The sequence below is a fragment of the Phascolarctos cinereus genome, unplaced genomic scaffold (genome assembly GCF_003287225.1).
Source record: "Phascolarctos cinereus isolate Bilbo 61053 unplaced genomic scaffold, phaCin_HiC Scaffold_2;HRSCAF=192, whole genome shotgun sequence".
NCBI classification, from domain to species: Eukaryota; Metazoa; Chordata; class Mammalia; order Diprotodontia; family Phascolarctidae; genus Phascolarctos; species Phascolarctos cinereus.
In genome coordinates, this window is record NW_027555625.1 from 316,797,184 (window position 1) to 316,810,425 (window position 13,242).

General features: G+C 35.9%; 1 protein-coding gene across 4 annotated transcripts in view; it reads right to left on the reverse strand.

The window, feature by feature from the left end:
* Positions 1 to 13,242, reverse strand: part of RPRD1B (regulation of nuclear pre-mRNA domain containing 1B) — an 83,969-nt gene that overhangs the window by 19,194 nt on the left and 51,533 nt on the right. The gene's annotated exons all lie outside the window — the stretch shown is intronic.

The window sequence follows — 13,242 nt, forward strand, 5'->3', positions numbered from 1 at the left end:
TTTATTGATTGAGTGAGCAAAGACCAGAGCAATGGGACTTGCTGTGACTACTAGACCCCCAGCAGGGGACTCATAATATATGCCTACTCATTCTTCTCCCCAAGGTAACTATAAATAGGAAAGGGAAGGAATGGGAAAAGAAAAGAGATGAAAAAGGAAAGGATCTGGGGAGTGGGATAGAGGTGAAGTCAATATGATACAATAGGAGTACCACAAGACTAGGGAGTCAGGGAACCTGAGTTCTCAATTTCAAATATTTAGAAAACTCTTATGTAGAACAAGAGATTAGAAATAGACTTGTTTTGCCTTGATCCAAAAAGTACATCTAAGTGGGAAACAACAGGGGATGAGGGAGTGGATGATGCACAGACTTAGGCTCAACAGAAAAGAGCTTCCTAAGAACAGGAGCTATTCATAAGTAAAAAGAACATCTTCAAGAGGTAAGGGAGGTGCCACCACCTAAAGTCTTAGAATGGAGAATGAACAATCACTTGTTTATCTTCCATCTACCACATAAACCAGTAAATTAAATCTCCTGCTCCCAGACCCCCTAGCCATAGCTGGTCTTTTGGCAAAATCTTAACCCTCCTTTTAATAATTTATTTTAACCACCAAAAACACTGGTCAAAGCTACTTCTCTGCATTTACCTCAACTCAAATGCCTTTTGCTCTCTGCAATGCAGCACAGTGGAAAGAATGAGATTTGGAGTCAGAAAGTCTGGATTCAAATCCCAGTCACACCACTTAGTACTTGTATAACCTTATATAAATCACTCAACCTCTCTAGGCTTCAATTTCCTCATCTGTAAAATGCAAGAGCTGGATTAGTTGATCTTTAAGGTCCTTCCAGATGTAAATATATGACCCTACGAAGGAGCAAAATAACAGGACCAAAGGAAGAAAAGTTAACGTATTGTACAGAATATTGGGGCTGGAAGAAACCTTATAGATCATTTGTCACAGAATCACAAAAATCTGACTTGGAAGAAACCTAAAAATCTTTTAGTCTAACTCACACCTGAACTCAAATGTCCTTTTACAACATTCCCTGAGAAGTAGCCATCTGGTCTCTCTGCTTGAAGACAGAGTACAGAAATAGGGACCCTACCACCTCAAGTGAGGCAGTCCATTATACTTTTGGACAGATCAGTCTGACCCACTTATATTTTAAATACAGGGAAAATGAGACCAGGGCAACCTAAATGACTTACCCAATGTCACAGAACTAGCTCTAACTAGGTAAATAGCAATCCTCCCAAATAAGACCATTTCTAAGACTTGATGAATTCTTCACCTTCCCTTCCAACATGGTTAAATGTTTATTAGTTTCAAAGGTAATATGAGCTTACTAGATGGGCTCAAACAGGAAAGGAAAACAACAGTCATTGTGAACTACACTATTAAAAATCTGCATGAGTTTAGAAAAACTATCTATGGGTGTCATAGTTTAAAAAAACAACAACCAAAAAACCCCCCCCAAAAAACCTTTAAGAATAATTAAGTTTACATTTTAATGGTCAGATGTAAATATAGATTTCTTTTTTTAAAAAGTATGCATATATCTGTGATAGAACTTAAATGAGTAGAGAAATATGAACAAATGCATTTGGGAGAATAGATGTTGTCAAACTGATATTATGATGACATACATAATCCCCTCCAAATAAATTCAGGAGTAGTTTGCTACAGGACTTCTATAAGGCAACTGACCTCACATACAAGAATGTACATATTTAGCAGATCTATGTTTCTTCTTATATATTCATCTATATAAAGCTATTAACAAATCACAAAACATTAAGGGCAAAATAATGACAGAACTAATCATGTATACAGCACTTCTGAATTTACAAAATACTGACTGTGCCATTCATTATTCTCAACAGCCCTTAAGGAAAATGGCAATTATTATGATGTCTCTTTTAAAGGGGAGGAAACAAAGCTCAGCAAGTTTATATGAACTTGACCAATGTCAAATGGTATTAATGGGTAGAAGAAAAGCTAGAAGCTAGGTATATGACTTGTAATTCAATTCTCCTTCCACTACACCACACTGCCTAATGAACATAACCAAAAATGCAACCCAAATATAATTCTAGTTCTAGGCTCTCCCTCTGTAGTCCCTGTTCTGATCCTCAGTCAAGCCATGGGAAGGTCTTCCCTGGCTGCCCTACATAGTTTTAAAAAAGGCAAAAGACGACTGAAGAGAAATGGAGACCAATTAAAGCACAAAACAGCAGAGGGGAACCATAAACCTTTTTCTTCAGGCCCCTACTTTGCACACTCTGTCATCAGACCTACACCAAGTTTCCCCAGTGACCAGAGGGAGCAATGAAATAGATAAGAGTTGTACCAGTAGTTACTGCTGCTACCTTTCAGTGTAGCTCCAGAGGGGCCATGATAAACTGCCTTGGTAATTCTAGGGGCAAGATATTTTTCAAATGCAGGAGAGTATAAACCATCATCTAATGTTCTGATGATGTTTAGGATTTATATTCTTAGCATTGCTTTGAAACTTCATCTCCAAAACTTCCTTAAACTAAAAGGAAAGATGTGACCCTCCACCTACCACCCTTCTGCTCTCTGCTGGTTTGGCATCCTCTGCATGTGAATACTGACTATTCAACCTACATAGCACATACTTATTGAAGAGAATAGTGCTTATGCACACTCTGCCTTTTTAGGTTAAAACAATAAGCTAGACCTGACATGTTATAGATGGGCTTCTGTATAAGAAATCTAGAAAAGAACAAGGTCTGGCATTACAATGATCCTTTCTAAATGATTTTTATTTTCAAATGAAAAAAAATTTAAACCACTTTTTCAAGAGACTTGTGGAAAGAAAGAATAACCAAGATTCACACACTGCAAAACTCATTTTATTTCTCTCAGGAAAACATTTGCACAAATAAAATACTAGGGAAAAAAACCATTTAAAGGCAGGGGTTAAGTTAAAAGACACTATCCAGAGTTAAGCCTCATCTCTTCTTTCATCTCATCCAGTTGTGCTGTAGCACATATGGCATATTAAAGTCTCCCACTGCTCCAATACCCCTAATTAAGAGTCAGAAAAAAGTACTATGCACAAAACAGATCATAGGAAGGCTGTGCTTTAAAGGTAGCCTGCAAAAGTTTGTTTGTAAAACAAATCAGTCTGTTGCTAAATATCTCCAATGAAAAAGTGCTTCCTTTGGGTCATTTAGTCCAACTTCTTCCTGAACAGGAATCCCCTCTATATCACACCATCATCCCCAAAGTATGTTCCTCAAACACCCATTCTATGACTGTGCCACCAGACCAGTTAATTTATGACAATCCAGGACACCCTAAGCCCAGAAATCACAGCCTAATTTTCAACCCTCTATGGTCTAAAAAGAAAAAAAAATTATAACCTGTTTGGATATAAAATAAGAATGCCACTTTTCAAAATCTCATGCCAAAATGAAAAACCATCACTGACCTGCGTCTTTCTCTACCAGCCAGCTCCTTTCTCCCACATGACTTAGTGGCAGCTGCGACATTTCAAAATGATACATTCTGGGGTGTCACAGCAGAGCTGGAGCTGCTGAGCAAGACGCTGGGGAAGATACAAGGAAAAGAAAGTGTTCTCTCTAGTTCCTATGTTTGTTGTTTCTCTGCTCCATTACTAAGAACCATAATAAATTAAATTACATAGGGTATTCCACAAGAATCAAAATAACGAAATGTTTGACATCTGGCTAAATAAGACATTAGAAACAAGCCAATTGTTCTATCAGAAGAATAAAACCAGAACAGACACCGTGATCTGATAATGATCTGAGACCAGGCCAATAGAGCGCCTTTCCTAACAATGAAGTATCTATGCTAATGAGATAAGCCTGCGCATTTTGAATTAAAGATCTTACTTTCAAAGTATTAGTGTAATCTTAAGATTGGACCAATGTGTTTTAGTAGGGAAAAAAAACAGAGGACGACAAAGGTCCAAGAAATTCATACATTTCAAAGTTTACAAAAAAGTTAATTTTGTGACGATACAAACTAAAAAGTTGAAATAATGCAAATGCGATTCTAATTCCAAATGATGACATAAAGCAAAAAGTCATCACAGATGGTTCTGTAAAATATCCTTTAAAAGTATGACAAAAAGCACGGGGACATCTAAAAAGTACTAATATTGTTGCAATGTCTCATCTTATGTAGTGCCAAGCAAATTAAGGTGTTTTATTTCAATAAGAAAATGAGTGATTTTTTAAAAGTTCTAATAGTAAAATGTATGTTCCTTATACATTACACCAAATGATTGATTTTAAGATCTGTGTCTTTCATATCAATTTGGGGTTGACCTGGTTCTTCATATCAATCATGGGTTTATCAGAGTGATGCTCTGAATTATAACACATTTTTACAATTCTTTCTGCCTTGGATCAAAATGATAAAAACAGGCAGTATTTGTGGGAAAGAAAAAGGAAGCAGAAAAACAAAACTGAACCATAAGTAAACAATTCCCTTACAAAACAATTCTAGGCATACTAGAGTAAAATTAAGTGCTAGAAAGTCTGTACCACTAACAATTAAAAAAGAGAGAGAAGGATGGAGAAATATCACTTGAAAAAACAGAATTTATTAAATATCTTGGAAATAACCTACCAAAATATTCAAATTAAGTTAATACTCTATCAATTAAAATATCAATGGTATACTTTAAAGAATTAGAATTAGAGAAAACTAAAAAATTCATACAGAAGAATAAAAAGTCAAGAATATCAAGGTAGATAATGAAATAAAGTAGAAAGGAGGATATGACTATGTGTGCACGTGTGTGTGTGTGTGTGTGTGTGTGTGTGTGTGTACACACATACATACATACACACTGTAAAACAGTAATTACTCAGTAATTACTGAGTAATTACTATATCTTTGCTACATGGTTCCCCATATCTGGAATGTACCCCAATCCTCACCTCTGGCCTCTTAGAATCCTTGGCTACTTTCAAGGATACAACCTCCTATAAGGAGCCTTTCTTAGTTAGTTGTTAATAATCTCTCTCTCTTGAAACTGTCTTGCATTTATTCATCTATGTGCATGTATCCCACCCAACTAGTAAAATGTAAGCTCCTTTAGGGAAGGAATTGCTTTTATTTTTGTATCTGTATTCCTGTGCCTATTAAAGTGCACAGGCACATGGTAGGAACTTAAAAATTTTTTGTGAAATTAAAAGTGAATTATCCAAATTGTGGCACTCTATAAAAATAGAGGTGGCATTTGTTGGAATAGTTTAGATAAGCAAGATTTAGAACCAAATACATACAGCAGTCTAGTGTTTGATGAACCCAGTAACACAACTTGTTGAGAAAGGAATTCATTTTGTAACAAATTAGAAAAATGGAACAAACAGTTGGTGCAAAATGGAATTAGACCAACTTCTTATATCATACACTACAAAAGTCCAAATGAATCAATAGTTCAAATATAAAGTCATATTTTTAAAAAGACAATGAAAGTTATAGAAGAAAACTTCTTAATCGGGTGGTGATATAGAGGCAATTATAATAAAAGATCACGTTTATGATTTCCATTATTAAAAAAAGTTTCCATACAAATAAAAGCAATGTATCCAGAAAAGAGAAAAAAAGGACTAGGGAGAAACTATTGTATTAAATTATATAAAATATTAGTAATAATAATAATAATACTTATATAGTACTTTAAGTAAAGCACTTCTTAGAAATTAAACTTATTTGACTCTCACAACAAGCCTGTGAGAGGTGAAGTAACTTGTATCATAACTAGTACATGTCTGAGACAGGATTTTGAACCCATGCTTTCTTAATTCCAAGCTCATTATTCTATCCATTACACTCTTCCCTAACTATCACTCTCTCCACATAGGTTGTTTCAAACTGTGTTCTCCTACATCATCCCTTTCACTCTCCCTCTCAGCAGAGAACACTGCATCTTTCTTTCCTGAGAAAATAAAGGCCATTTGTTGTGAACTTAATTCTTTCTCCCTCTACTCTACACCTCAAAATTCTTGATTTCATCACACATTCAGGCCTCCTTTAAAGCAGTTTTTGATAATTTCTGTCCTTTTCCTCAATAAAGTCAACCCCTCTACTTATACCCATAACCCTGCCCCTATCTTCTCCAGAAAACTGACCTTGCAAATATTCCCTCTCCCCCAATCTTTAATGTCACAAAACACTCTCTAAATAAATGAAAAAATGACTTAAATAATTGAAGAGATACTCACTTTCACAGTTGAGGCATATCAATATAATAAAAAAATTAATTTGCTGATTTAGTTGCATATAAATCAAATTACCAGTAAAAATAATAACAATTCATTTAGGAAAAACAAAAAGTCTAAAATCTTAAAAGATATAATGGAAGAAAATAGGAATGAAGAGAGAATAACAATATGATTGTAACAGAATATCACTAGCCATAAAACAAATATGAAGAGTTCAGAAAAACATGGGAAGACACCGGAATTAATGATATACTATACACAATGATTTCAACAACACAAACAGAAAAGAACAAAAAGAAACTGAATACTATGTAACTATATGACTAAACTTAGCTTTAGAGAAAATGCAGCTTGTACTGCAGAGTTGGGGGACTATGGCTATATAAAGCTGCATATGTTGTAAGATGTGGGGTCAATGCATTGGTTGGTTTTACTAAACTTTCTTACTCCTCCATTAATTTTGTTATCAAGGAAACGGTGAAGGGAGAAAAGGGAAGGGAGGCTTAAAAAAGGAAAGGGAATATTTAGAAACAAATGTGATGTAAAACAATTTTAAAACATCCTCTATCTCTTTGATCTTTATCCTCCTTATTTCCCTTGATCCTCGCCTGCTATCCACCAACAACCCTAAGTTACTTGACATCACCATCACCCCATCCCCTTCTAGAACTAAACTCCTGAACATGGCATAGTGGATAGAGTACTGGACTTGAAGTGAGTTAAAATCTTGTCTTGGACAGTATCTGTGTAACCCTGGGCAAGTCACTTAACAACTTTAGCCTCAGTTTACTCATCTGTAAGATGGGGATGATACTGCACCTATTTCATAGTGATATTATGAAGACTAAATAAGATAATATATGCATTTTGTACATCTTAAAAACCTATACAAGTGCTAGTATTGATGATGAAAAGTTCTCTTCATTTACTCAGTTCCTTTCCTCTTTCATTTCTTAATTCCTTGAAATCTGGCTTCTAACATTTTCATTTAACTGAAACTGACACCACAAGATCAGTTAGTCAGTCAAAGCACCTTCTAAGCATCAGGCACTGTGCTAATAAGCTCTGGGGATTTAAAAAAAAAAAAGGTAAAAGCCAGTCCCTGCTCTCAATAAGTTCACAGTCTAAAGCAGGAAACAACATGCAAACAACTATGTACAAACAGGAAAAATACAGAATAAAGTAGAGATAATTAACAGAGAAGACACTAGAAGGTTTCCAATGATCCTATACTTCCGTAAACCCAAGGGCCTTTTTCTCAGTTATCTTCTCACACTATCTGCTGCATCGATGGTATTAACCACCTTCTGTCTCCTTTGATAATTTTCTGGGTTTTTATAACACAGTTCTCTCTTAATTCTCCCACCTGTCTGGTTGCTCCTTCTTAATTTCCTTTGCTGCATCATCTTCCAAGCCCCATCTCTCTACCTGTGAGTATATCACAAGACTCCATCCTGGGTCCTCTTTTCTTTCTATAGTCTCTCTTGGTGATCTCATCAGCTCCCAGTAGTTCATTTATCTCTATCCCCAAGTGACTCCCTTATCTTTTTATGTGGCCCTAGTCTTTCTCTTGAGCTCTGGTTTCACATCACCAACTACCCTTCAAATGATATTACACAGATATCTCAAAACTTAGTATGTTCAAAACATGATTTATTACTTTTTCTCCTAAATCCACTCCCTTTCCTAACTTCTCCATTCTGTCAACAGCACTGTCTTCCTTCTACTCACCCAGGTTTGCAATACTCCTTTGACTCCCATTATCCAATCTGTTGCCAAACCCTGTACTCCATAACATCTCTCTCATATGTTCCCTTCTCTCTGCTCACATGGTCATCAGCCTAATTCAGGCCCTTATCAACCTCTTGACTGAAGTACAGCAAAAGGTTCTTTACTGTTCCCTGCCTTTGTTCTCTCCTTTCTCCATCCCACCTTTCAGAGAATACCACCAAAGTGATATTTCTAAAATACGGGACTGACCATGCCACACATCTGGCTCAAAAATCTCCTATAACTCCCTATTGCCTCTAGGAACAAATACAAACTCCTCTGTACGGCACTTAAAACTCTTCACATTACGGCTCCAGTCTCTAAGTAGCAAGGTAGAATGTAATGGATAAAGCATTGCATTTGGGATTTAGGAAGACCTGAGTTCAAATCCTACTATAGACCAATTACTACCTCTGTGACCCTAGGGTAAGTAATTTAACCTCTCTGTGCTTCAGTTTCCCTTTCTGTAAAATGAGGAGGGGTTTGACTCAATGGCTTCTAAGGTCTCTTCTAGCCCTAAGTCTTTGATCCAATCTTTCTAGTCTTATTACATGTACTCTTATATTTCAGCCAAAATTGGTAACTTGCTGTTATTTACATGTCAATCCCTTTCCTGTCCTCATACCTTTTCATTGGCTCTTATACCTAGACTATACTCCCTCTATTCATCTTTTCCCCAACATAATCCCTAGCTTCCTTCAAATTTTGGTTCAAGCACAAAAGGCTTTTCTGGATACACCTACCTGGATATACCCTGGAAAAAAAAATTCCTTATTTACTTACTTGTGTGTATTGTTTTCCCCTACTAGAATATAAACTCTTTAAGGGAGTTTTCTTTGTATTCCTTGCACCTCCTAGCACAGTGCCTCTGCACATAGAAGATTCTAGTAAATGCTTCCTAATTATGCAACTTCACAAACATCAGATAAAAACCTAACATCTAAAATCTGTAAGTAACTGACAGACATTCATAAGGATAAAATCCATTTTCCAATGGGTAAGTAATCAAAGGCTTTGAAGATGCAATTCTTAAAAGAAGAAATATAAACTGTCAACAATCACTTGAAAAATGTTCAAAATCACTTGTTTTAAGATAAACGCAAATTAAAACAACTCTGAGATATCAAAAGAACTCCAAACTGGCAAAGATGATACAAGATGTCAAAATTTAATATTGGCAGGGATCAAAAAAAAAAAACCCAGACATCTAATTCAATTCAACTGGAGCTATAAAACAATAAAGAATTATATGACAAAAGTAACAAGAAATACTCATGTTCTTACTCTCCCCCCTTTTAGGTTTATATTCTGGAAGATTGGCAACAAGAAGACAAGGTCCACAGAAAATTCACAGAATTTACTATTTTTAATAGTAAAAAACTCAAACTATGCCCTATAATGGGAGAAGGGCTAAATAAATTGTGACATATGAATATAAAAGAATACATTCCAACATGTATCACAATGGATGATGACAAATATGAAGGGAAACGGGAGAAGAGAAGGGAATAAACATTTATGAGACAGCCTACTACATATGCACCAGGCACTATTCTAAGCACTTTACATCATTTCATTTCAATCTTACAACAACCCTAGGAGATAGGTGCTGTTTTTAATCCATATTTTAGAGTTTGTTTTTTTGTTTTGTTTTAGGCAATTGGGGTTAAGTGACTTGCCCAGGGTCACACAGCCAGCAAGTGTGAAGTGTCTGGTCTGAGGCCAAATTTGAACTCAGGTCCTCCTGACTTCAGGGCCGGTGCTCTATCCACTGTGCCACCTAGCCGCCCCCCACATTTTACAGTTAAGAAAACAGGAGGGGGCAGCTAGGTGGTGCAGTGAATAGAGCACCGGCCCTGAAGTCAGGAGGACCTGAGTTCAAATCCGGCCTCAGACTAAACACTTGACACTTACTGGCTGTGTGACCCTGGGCAAGTCACTTAACCCCAATTGCCTAAAAGAAAAAAAAAAACAGGTAAATACAAATTTAGTGATTTGCCCAGGGTCACACAGCTAATAAGTGTCTGAGGCTGTATTTGAACTTGGGTCTTCCTGACTCCAGGCCCAGCATTCTAGTCACCATACTATCTAGCTGCCTCTAAAAATATAAAGCCAAAAAAGAAACATGAGAAGAGTACATCAAATGATAGAGAACCAAAACAACACGCATGCAAAAAGAGATAAACTGTTATGAAACTTATTGTAAACATAATGGACAATGCTGGTACTACTCTGCAAAAAGCTAATGCCTATGATCTTTATTTCCTTTATCAGTCAGTAAGTGATGAGTACAGCTGCATTCATACTGCAATACATGCAATAAACACAATCACTCATAATGCCTAAACCTTTTGGGAGTTTTGTGGAGCCTTGGGAGATTTTATTTTGTTTATATTCTGATTTTCTTCTGACTGTTTGAAAGTTTATTTTAGTTTGTTGATGTTTTCTTGATTTTACTATTCGTTGGTTCTTTTTCATATTTTGCATGCTTGAATTTGTTACTGGAAATTAAACAAAACTTATTAACTTATTAAACAAAAATTATTATGAAAGAAAAAAGTTTTTAGTACTAAGAAATGCAAGTTAATCCCTTAATGATTTTGATATATCTTCATGTGAGCAAGAATTTAATAAGCATTTATAAGATCCCAGTACGTGCCAAGCATTATAGTAACCCATAACCACAAACATTAGTGAAATCACCTCTGATCTCAAGAAGCTTATGTAAGTAAATAAGAGTAAAGACATCCAAAAATATTCATGTGTAAAGAAAACTCCTCTACCACATCTCATAAAACTAGACCTCCAGCCTTTAACTGAAGATCTCTAGGAATGAGAAGCTTAATACCTAAAGAGATACCCTGGTTCGCTGCTGAACAACTCTAGATAGCATTAGGTAGTTTCTTCATTATACTAAAGGAAATTCTACTTCCCTATTAACTTCTACATTTTGGTCCTAAATTTTTCCTCTTAAGTTACCAAGATTTAAGTTACATTACACTAACCCTCAGGTATACTAATTCCCAAGTGGATGTTCTTTCTATAATCAATTCCCTTCCCCAAAATAGAGAGGCACAAACTACAGAAAGTAAGTAAATATTAAAAATCAAAACTAACCAAACTAACTCCAATGACTATCATCCACTATAAGGCTGGGATGATACCTAGTAGGATCCTATCTGCAACCCAACTTCTTCTACTGAAATAATATCTGTACAGTAGTGAGCACAGTGCCTGGCACATCGTGGACACTTAATAAATGCTTATAGTCCGCTTTATAGATTTTTTTTTTGCAGGAGCAGCTAGGTGGCGCAGTGGATAAAGCTCTGGCCTTGGAGTCAGGAGGACCTGAGTTCAAATCTGGTCTCAGACACATGACACTTACTAGCTGTGTGACCCTGGGCAAGTCACTTAACCCCAACTGCCTCACAAAAAAAAAAAAGGATATTTGTTTGCATGTTTGTCTCCTCCATTAGACTGTAAGCTCCTTGAGGAGAGGGACTATCTTTTGTCTCTTTTCTATCCCCAGCACTTAGCACTGTGCCTGGCACATAGTAGGCACTTAAAGAATGTTTATTGATTTAATTATTCCTTCCCCAAATAGTATGGTGGTGTTACAATTTATTGGGATCAAAGATCTAAATGGCTAATGTTACTAAGATATTTTCAAAAAAGGAAAAAGTTACACCATACAACCCTCTTCTTTCTCCACCCTCAAGACACTCACACAATCTCAACTGGCTTGCAGAGAGAAAACTACACATAAAGTGAAATATGGTTAGCAAAGCATTTGCATGAAAAAAAAATTTACTGCATTCCAGAGTGATTCTCGGCATATGCCTACCAGGAGAGACAATATGCACAAAACGAAAACAAGAAGAAAACCATTTCTATGATGCAAAGGAAGCCACAAAGCAGAGGAACCAGGTTACATGTAAACATTCTTCTTAAAAGCCTACAACATACATCTAAGATGGCTGTTTTTTGAAATTTTCAAGAATTCTTCTAAAAACTGATGCATTCACAAAGATTTAGCTATTATTTTACTCAGAATAGTATAACATCCAGAATGAGAAAAAAGATGGAAGAAGCACCTAACTTTGAATGGTTAATACTTATGCTATGACCAGATGCTACAGTTTAGTCAAAACACTTCTGCACATAGTATAGTATCATAGCACATGCACAGCATATAGTATAGTATCAATATACCTATGAATTCATTTCCAAGGAGTCAATCCCCCCCCAACACCAATCAATAAACTTTAAAGCCTCTACCCTAGTACTGTAATCTAATTTAAACACTCACATTTTGAGCTCTGACCTCAAAGGAGGCAAAACAACACAGCAGCAGCGAAATGAGCTTTTATCTCCAAGAAAAGAAACTCTATTCCTTCAAAGCAATATTAATCTAAGAAAAAACAATACACATTCATGGGAGGAGGGGTGATTTCCTGAATAAAGGAATTTCTAATGTATATGTAAATTAGTCCTACCAATTCAAATCTGCAACTTACCTATAACACATAGTCTTGGCAAGATGCCTCAAGATAGTAAGAAATTAAATGATTTCCCAGGATCACAAAGCAACCATACACCAGAGGCAGAACTTGAACCCAGATCTTCCTAAATAGCTTCCCATCAACTAAAAATATACAATTGAAAAAAATAAATAAATGAAAATATACAACTGCTCAAATTCATATATAACCTATTAAACCAAGCATTCAAGTTTCTGTAAATTCCATTCGGAAAGTCTTGCTTAAGTCAATACTATGATATTTTTACTGTTGTTGTTTAATTATTTCAGTTGTATCTGACCCTTCATGACTCCATTTGGGGTTTTCTTGGCACAGATATTGGAGTGGTTTGCTCATTTTACAGATGAGGAAATTGAGGCAAATAGGATTAAGTCACTTCCCCAGGGACATAGTTAGTATCTGAGGCTGGATTTGAAATCAGATCTTCCTGATTCCAGGCTGGGCACTCTATTCACTGCACCACCTAGCCACCTTAATGATATTATGATATTTGCTATTCTCCAAGACCATTCATGTAACAAGATAGTTTAAAACCTAGAAAATGAGCCTCTTCGTCTAATTCAAATTGTTCTGCACTGTTTACCCATTTGTAAAACAAGTCCTATCTAGAAATTATAATGTATACCTAACACATTTGCTCAGTGAATTCCTAAATGGCTTAAGGTGACATAAAAATGACAGAGACTCTTTGTAAGACC